Source organism: Schistocerca cancellata, chromosome 2 (assembly GCF_023864275.1).
Source record: "Schistocerca cancellata isolate TAMUIC-IGC-003103 chromosome 2, iqSchCanc2.1, whole genome shotgun sequence".
Classification (NCBI taxonomy): domain Eukaryota; kingdom Metazoa; phylum Arthropoda; class Insecta; order Orthoptera; family Acrididae; genus Schistocerca; species Schistocerca cancellata.
The window spans coordinates 407,430,701-407,440,132 of NC_064627.1; the positions used below are offsets into that span (position 1 = coordinate 407,430,701).

Genomic DNA, 9,432 nt, shown 5'->3' on the forward strand with positions numbered 1-9,432 from the left:
CCTTTGCGTTTGCAAATGCCAATGAATGAATGACCGCTTCACAGAATATTCGCCAATGTTCACTTACAATTTTGTTAACTGTTAATAGTGTCATTTTAGTTTTGACTAAACAGTTATTTACCATTTTCAGGAAATGAATCGCGTTGATGTATAGATTTACAACGTAAAGAAAATGAAAAACAATTCCCAGGAACCACTTACATTCCCTGTCGTAGTCAGTAATTAAATTTTACTTGGACGCCAAGAAAAGAAGGTTGTGGTCAATTCACTCTGGCCGTGATGTCATGTCAAATCTTTCCACAATGCATTTTAAACGACAGGATTCATAGTGGCCGTCACGTCACGGTTTCTCGGCAAGAAAGTTTCGACGGTGTCGTCTGCTAATATTGGACACTCTCAAGTTGCGATAATGGAATTCGTGCTTTTATTTTATAGTTGTGCTTTGTTTTGTTGGAAAATTGCAAATGTTCCATGACGACATGGACATTTTATTTATTTATTTATTTTTTTTTTTTTCATTGGGCGTTCTTCCACAAGGAGTTCAGATATCTGAAAGCGAAACATTATTTGGGATTTACAAGAACAGAACAGAGCTGATGCCACATCTGTATTTTATCTACGTAAACTGATAAAGCAATTTCAGTTAATTTACATTTTAAGTGAAATTCGCCTCCAATGAAAGAGAAAAATACCGGTACATTTGTTTATAACGTTACTGGTTATGTAAGGGAAAAAATTGATAAGATAAACAAGCCCTCTTTGTACCCTTGTGTGTTTTTGTGTATTTATTTTCGCTAGCAAATAAATGTCAATGTTTTGAAATGTTTCACTTCTCAGGACCTTACCACACAAAATTGTTCAAGAACATACGTTATGAACTTTGTTTTGCTCATTAATAAACTTTTTCATTGCGTTTCCTCAATTCCGAAACTATACTCCAGCCTCTGTGTCGGATCGTAACTAATAACCTCAGTTTCAGCGGTCGGTTCTGGGCTAAACGAATTGACTTAACATGACGTGACAGCCAGTGTGTATTAGCCTCGATTCACACTGGAAAAGTGAGCAGCAAAAATGTTGAAAAATGTTCGCGATATTCAGATATTCAACTAATAAATTTTTTTCAAAGTGTCTACGACAAAGTATGAGTCAGAAATATATTACACCTTGTTTTATACAAGTAGTCGTTTGCAGTGTATAGCAGAATATAAGAATGATATTTTTGTGCTGTTTGTGTTTATGAAATACACGCCTGAAAAAAATGTGTAATTGTTTAAAACTACAAATGAATGTAAAGTGATATAATTGTGTATGGCCTATTTGATTTTTACATTTACACGGTCGTCATGTTTATAATATTATTGGTTATTGCCTTATATTTGCCATTTCATTGTATTAAATTGCATTATATATGCGAAATTCTAATACATTAGATTAACCTGACTTGCTCCGTATTACAAGCGAAGTAGAAGTCGACATTGTCTGCATTGTAGTCAATTGGGACGAAATAAAGATTGGACAATGCCTTTGGTGATAACTGATCTATCAGATATCGATGGAAGTTCATCACGATTGCACCTCTTTCTGCACAGAAAGAATATAAGAAACAGACCCCCCCCCCCCCCCCTTACTCATAAAGTACCTGCACGTTGGTAGCCACCTGACCTGACATGAAAACTCCCCATGCAAGCCACGGAGTATGTGCTCATCACGTCTGATGCACAAGAACTCTGGGCAATGGTGTATTGTCCGGATAACTGTTGTGTGGCTGGGTGGCATCAGTGGGGAAAGCCCCCCATTTGGAGTTGGTTGTACCATGGCAGAAAATTAGCACATAAGTGAATTAAACTATCTTCTGCTGGGAGCCCCAAAGCCCCAGCAGTATCTTCAGATGGAAAAGATTATTTTAATGCAGAGAGATACAATGCCACGATGTTTCCTTCCTTGGCTATGTTATGGGAAAGGGGACAAGCCAAATGTCTGGGTGCAAAATATTCCACCTAATATTTGGTCTGCATTCAGGCTTGTGGAAGTTGAGTCTCTGGGTAAAATGCAGAATAGTCTGTTACTACTTAAAACTGCCTCTGCTGCCCCCAATCTACAGCTCTTTCAGGCATGTGATTGTCTAAGTGATATACCTGTGATCACTGCCTGACACAAAACTTCGAACATGGACAAAGCAGTTGATCTTCATCAGAGATCATAGGCTCCAAACGGATGAGGAGTTCCAGACTAATCTCTAGCAGTGAGGCCTACATTTTATCAACATGTACAAAAAGGGTCCAAGGATAATCATACAGATACTTTATCTTAGTCTTTACAGGGAATGGTCCTCCAAGAGAAGGTTAAAGTCATGGTGTACACATGTGATGTGAAACCACTTATGAGGTACTTAAAATATTTACACTTTGAGAATATGTCATCCCGCTGTATGGTGGATCCAATGTGTGGGAGCTGTGGATGATCACATGATCACTCCATAAGGTAGTCCTTGTGAACAGCCACCTCTGTATGTTTTAACTGCGCAAAACATCACCCTCCACATTCAACAGTTCGCCCTGTTTTAAAGAAAGAACAGAAGGTCCAGGAATACAAATCTATTGACTGTATGTCGTATACCAAGGCATGGGGGAAATACAAATGCTTACATCCTGTGGACATAATGCTCAATTATGGTAACATCATAGCCATTGCCTCCCTCCCCCTCATCTCAACCTTCATCAAATCAGATTTCCCATTGTCTTGTGGTTGGTGTTGTATTTTCTCCGGGGACCATTTCCTGCACCCAGCCAGAAAAGCTTTCACCTCCTTTGGCATTTACCAGTGACAGCTCCGCCAGCCACTGGCTTGGAGGCCCAACGCCAAACAATGGCTGAACGAGCCATGGTCTGAGAGTCCCAGGGCTCCACTCGTCATCTGTCCCCACACTCAATGTGAATAGCCCCTTGAACGAACTTTGCCCTTCAAAGTTTATGAAGGGAAAGAAGAAGAATAAGAAATGGGCGAGGCTGCTCTTGTGCCCCTGTAGCTGCCAGATCCCCCTACACAGTCCAATTCAGAGCCGATGTATGTGATTGTGTGACCATCCCCCACTGGTGACAGGCTTGGAGGCAACAGTGATGCTGGTGCAAACAGCCTCAGTTACTACCATTTGCAACATTTACCTACCTCCAGGCAGGCCACTTAATTACACTGAATTAATCTAATTAGCGCCACATCAATGACAGTCCTCCAGCACACTTCAGTGCCACCCATGGCATCTTTTCAGCTATCAATCTGATGATCCCTTCTCCTAAACTTGTGCCTTCATTACATTGGTCATTATATGTCGACCTCAGATGATCCAACACCTGAATATTCCCCAAAGACAACATCTCATCAGTGTCTTCAACCAACTTTGATTTCAACGTGATTTCTCCTCCCAGTGGCAAAATAGCATAGTTTTCCCAGTCTTTAAGCCAGACAAGTACCCAACATCTCTCAATAGTTGCCAGCTGATTAGGGTCACCAACGTATGATGTAAACTGCTTGAAAGGATGGTTCCCTGCAGATTATGCTATAGTACCCTTGAATTTCAGGATCTTTCATCCCCCTATTGGTGTGGTTTCTGGAAGGGATGCTCCTTAACCAATCATCTACTTAGTTTAAAAACAGCATCTGACAGGATTTTTACTATCACCATCATGTTGTCAGTATATTTTGACCTGCATGGTGTCATTACATTTTTCTCATCCTCCATTATTGGGACTTTCAAGGAAGGTACTTCACTTTGTTCCCCATGGATCCAAGAGAATAGCATCCCACAGAGCTCTGTGTTGGTTGTCACTCTTTTCCTCATCACCATTAATGGGTTAGTGACCTCTGTTGGACTGCTGGTCACCCCTGCATTGTATGTTGACAATTTTTGCATTTGCTATTGCTCTCACTAGATAACCTTTGCTGAATGGCAGCACCAATGTACCATATAATGGGCCCCTGCAAGGGTTCTTTCCTGTGGTCTCTAACCCTCTCCTACAAAAACACAGATCATGCATTTCTTGTATTATATCACGATCCATCCTGACCCAGAACTCTACTTAGGTACCTAGCACTTGGCCTTTGTAGCACAGTTCTGTTTCTTGGACCTCCTTTTTGATAAAAATGTGACCTGGCTGCCCCAAATTTATCACATGAAAATTAGCTGCATGTGGAAGCTAACTCTGCTTCCATGCTCCCACATCTTGGGGTGCAGATCATGCTACTCTTATCTGCAGTTACCAGACACTGATTTAGTCCCAACTGGACTACAATTGCCAGGGGTATGACTCAACTGCTTCTTGAGCTTTAAAACTGTTGACCCAGTACACCACTGTGCCTTGCATCTCACCACAAATACATTCTGTGCTGGTCTCGTAACCAGTCTCTTTGCCAAAGCAATCTTCTCCCTTCAGATTCAATGGTACCAGATCTTGGTCTCCTATGCAATCACCATTCAACAGTTCCCTGATGACACACGTATCTCATTCTCTCTACATGCAAGGAGCATCATCGTCCTGACACTAGCCGTTTTCTCTGCCAAGATCTCCATCTCCTCTCTCTGAATTATGCTCCCCATGTTCCCTTACACACTTCCCCTTAATTGATACCCAGGCTGTGAATTAGGACTGATCTCTTTCAAGGTACTTGCGTATTGGTCACTTCCATGACTTTTTAGCATCTGTCATGTCCAGTTCTTAAAGAGTTCCAGGGTGCTACCATCTTTTGCACTGATGGCACTGAAACTGTGGATCTGATGGGATATGCATTTACATCTTCTGCTGGTATGGAATTCCATTCACTGCCAGGAACATGTAGTGTGTTTGCAGCAGAGATGACAGCTGTTAGCAGAGCCTTCTATTTTATTAAACTGGCCTTTCTTGACTGTGTTTTAATATGCCTGACTCAATGAGCAGTCTCCATACTAGTGATTGATGCTATTCTTGTCACTCTTTAGTCTCTGCTATTCACGAGTTTCTCGCTGACCTACATTGTGATGCCTGCTCAGTTGTCTTTCCCTGGGTCCCAAGTCATGTGGGTATCTCGTGGAATGAAATGGTGAACTGTTTGGCTCAAGGAGCACTTATTCACTCTGTTCACTTTATCAACCCTAGGTACAGATTTGCAGATCCACACGAGATCTCTGCTCATTTGGGAATGGGGCATAATCTAGTGGTTTACCGCCCCCGCTACTAAACTCTGTACAATCAAAGAGATTACTGCAGCATGGTGCTCTTCTTCCACTTGTCCCAGGAGTAGTCCATAGTCATGTCATTTCCACATTGGTCATACCAGGTTAACCCACAGTTTTCTTGCGTGTAATGAGCCTCCCACACATTGTCATTGTGGAGTCTTGAAGACGACATATCTTGGTGGAGTACCCCCTCCCTTTGACCCTCCATGCTAAGTATGGACTTCTGGACTCATTGCCTCTAATATTGGCAGTCAATTAACTGGTTCTGAGAATAATACAGTTGTACGGTTTTGATGGCTAGGTTGGTTGGGGATGGGAATTTTCCCGCTGTATGCTAAGTCTGGGGGCTCCTTGACCCTACCTTCTGGATCAGGCTACTCTTTCATCCCCATTTAACTCTGTTTTAATCACTTTTAGATTTGGTTTGCCCCCTTTGTGCCACACCCAATTTTCTATTCTGAGTATCAAACATCATTGATTAGTGGGCACTCCTGACTGTAATGGATGAGGGGTCAGGTTTGGGCAGCTGTGGCTGGAACGTTTCTTGTCACATGCAGAGCTCGGAGGACACCTACCTGCTGACTTCCTTACTTCCCTTATCTTGTTTTTATTATGGATAGTCCAAAATATGTCCATTACAATTTTAACCTTCTTGCTTTTACTGTTATCAGTACCCTGACTTTATTAGAAAACATTCTCAGTGGATGTCTCTATTTCTGGGTGCACCAATCTTGGATGTAGGGATTCATGAAAATAGTCAATTACTGATAATATAATGTAAATGGACAGATAAGCAAAAACTACTCACCAAGTAGTGGCAGGGGAACACGGACACAAAAGGATTTAACTTTTGCAAGCTTTCAGAGCCAGCAGCCCCTTCTTCTGGTGGAAGAGTTGAAGGGGAAGGAAGAGGGTGAAGGAAAATGACTAGAGAGGTTTAGGGAAAGGGGCACAGTCTAGAAAAGTCATCCAAAACCCCTGGTTTGGGGTGATTTACCAGATGGGATGAGAAGAAAAGACTGATTATTGGGGACTCCCCACTTAAATAGTTCTGAGCTGCAGTACAGATACTTTTATGTACTGCAGTATATCTGTGGTGGTGGATGTTTTACATAAAAGTATAAAATGTGCTACTTGATGTATGTATCAATTATATGTATGACATCATATCATTGTTATAAATGCACAACAAAATGACACTGTCCAAGATTGTAAAGTTAATATTGACAAATAAAGATTCAATTTCAGTTTTACATGGGCGTGTCAACAGCCATTCCAGAGACTGATGCGACAATCGTCCAACACAAAAAAATCTTATTGCAGAACATGTAAGATTAACTATTGTCTACTTACTTAGGTGTAGGAATCTCCTGTTCCCATCCGTACAATTTCTGTTTTATCATGTAGGGAAGCATAAGTCTCCCTGAAAATTTTCCATTTCTGTCTGTCAATTTCCACAAATTTAGAATGGCCACTATTGGACATGGGTTCTGATGCATGTAGAGCTTCTGGAAAAGCAACTGTCTTAATACAGTGCAATTTCATTTCATTTTCCATGAAATTCTTCTTTTGTTTTAATATTTCATTGTTATTCTATATATCTCTTGGAAATTTGTGGCCTCACTGTCCACTTCTAAGGACGGTATGATCATTCCAACGTATTCGGAGGGTGCCTGTGAAACAGTTCTACATTTCATCTCTCTTGGCAAATGTTCTTGTATAGTGTTTTGAGACCTCACTTTGACAATTTCTTATGTAGCTTCATTACTGTCAGTAGTAACAATGACTGCTATCTACGTGAAGGCTGAACACTTACCATCCATTACATATCCAGAATTTTCTTTGTTTATACCTTTGACTTTTTTTCCTTATTGCTCAGTGATTTAATCCAAAATTAACTTAAAATTTTAAAATATGCCTTTTTCCCTCTTATGACTGAGAAAAACACATTATAAGACTTGAAGATTTCACTTTATGTGATGTATTGTCTGGCAGATACGTTATTTGGTCCACTGTTTAGTTGTTCTAAACTGTCGCACACGGCCTTTCTGTCCACAGCAGAACATAATTTTTTAAAGATCACACATCTCATGATTGTGTTGGAACATCACTGAATCTTTAATGTCACAACCAGTTTCCATGTTTTTTGCACACACTAAACACTTCTTGTAACCACCCTTGACACTCACCAAATATTTGGTCTAGTTGCTGTCCTGATTACATTAGGTCATATGAAAAATTAACCAGCACAAAAGAAGCTGAAACTTCCTGGCAGATTAAAACTGTGTGCTGAACTGAGACTCGAACTCGGGATCTTTGCCTTTCGCGGGCAAGTGCTCTACCAACTGAGCTACCAAAGCACGACTCACACCCCGTCCTCACAGCTTTACTTCTGCCAGTATCTCATCTCCTACCTTCCAAACTTTACAGAAGCTCTCCTGCAAACTCTGCAGAACTAGCATTCCTGAAAGAAAGGATATTGTGGAGACATGGCTTAGCCACAGCCTAGGGGATGCTTCCAGAATGAGATTTTCACTCGGGGCGTGAGTCGTGCTTGGGTAGCTTACTTGGTAGAGCACTTTCCTGCGAAAGGCAAAGGTGCCCAGTTCAAGTCTCAGTCTGGCACACAGTTTTAATCTGCCAGGAAGTTTCATATCAGCGCACACTCCGCTGCAGAGTGAAAATCTCATTCACAAAAGAAGCTCAATGGATCTCATTTATTTTTCTTATTCTGTGGTTGTGGTGTATACCAATGTGTGTTTACTGTCTTGTACTGTCTTCATTTCTCAGATCTTTTTATGATGTATCCCTGCAGTAATACAGTCGTCCCCAACAGCTTTGTTGTTTTTCAGTGATTGAATAGCTTTGAAGGGCTTTTTTATATAGTAAGTTTTGCAGTTTTTTTTAAGATGTTACTGTGTAAGGTTCCATTTTTTCAGTGGGAAGATGGCATTTAACAATTACATAAATTTTCATAGAGAGACTTCTATAACTCACTTCCCACTGTGCGTTAGTTTGTAGATCTCCCATATTTCAAATATTGAAAGGTTGCTGCATTGACTGGGATGGTTTGATTTGTTCCTCTGAAGCTGCATTCCATCATTTATGTTAGTATGTTCTCCATGTCTGCCTTCAAGTAATTAGATTGCTGGAAATCTGAATTACTCCTTTTACCACTGTACTCACTCTGCACTTCAAGCACATTTCCTACAATGAGCATGGCTATGTTGATGGCCTATGCAATCATTTTTGTGGCCACAAAAGTATGCATATGTTCCTACTCAAATAAAAAAAATATTAATCCAATCAGTAATGGCATGGAAAACTTCTATAAAATGCTGTCACATAAGAATACATTTGCAAACAATAAGTGTGTAAGATACAGAACTCTCAAAAAAAGGCCTAATTTTCATTTTTTTTAAATCCGGAGATAACCAAATCACAAACATGTATTAGATAAATAATGAGATGTTCTCTGTTTTTATACATCCTCCACTATAGTTTTTTCTTGGCTCTTACTTACTTTAAAATTGCACAGTGTTCTTGAGATATTGCTTGTAATTTTCCAACTTCCTGCAGGTAATTTCAGTATAATTGTTTCTCTTGACTTAATTTTGATAGGCCAGCTACCATTTCTTCCATGCTTATCACTGGTTCACTGTTGGTAACACCCACGAGTTAGAATTCAGATTGTTGTTCCACCACATTATCTTTCACCTAATACACTAGGTTTAGGACAGCTTTTCAGCACTAACTCATACTTCATCTGTTTCCAAAGTTTCTACTTGATTGAGAAGCAGTGGCTCTGGTCTCGTAAACTGACATACGGCCAGGAGAGTGGTGTGCTGACCACATGCTTTTCCATATCTGCACTCAGTGATGCTTGTGGGCTGAGGATGACACGGCAGCTGGTCGGTACCGTTGGGCCTTCCAAGGCCTGTTCGGACGGAGTTTAATTCAGTTTAGTCTCATCGTGTTTGCTGTTGGTTCCTAAAATCAACATGATCTGATGTATAGATGGATTGCCAAAGCATCAACCATCAATGAGTCTTTCAACAGCAGCAGCATCTCTCCTGAAGGTGGGATACTGATGTATTACTGAAATATCAAGTGATGTTGATTTTAGGATTCAGCAATAAACCCAAGGAAACTACCAAAATTATTATGCTCAGAAAGCCTAAGCAATTGCATTGTTTTATATTTCCTGTCACTCTTGTTTCAGTTGC

The 9,432-nt window shown here is 40.5% G+C and overlaps 1 protein-coding gene across 1 annotated transcript in view; it reads left to right on the forward strand.

Moving 5' to 3' along the window:
• LOC126154419 (uncharacterized) overlaps positions 1 to 9,432 on the forward strand; it is a 273,459-nt gene that overhangs the window by 104,112 nt on the left and 159,915 nt on the right. The window lies entirely within an intron of this gene.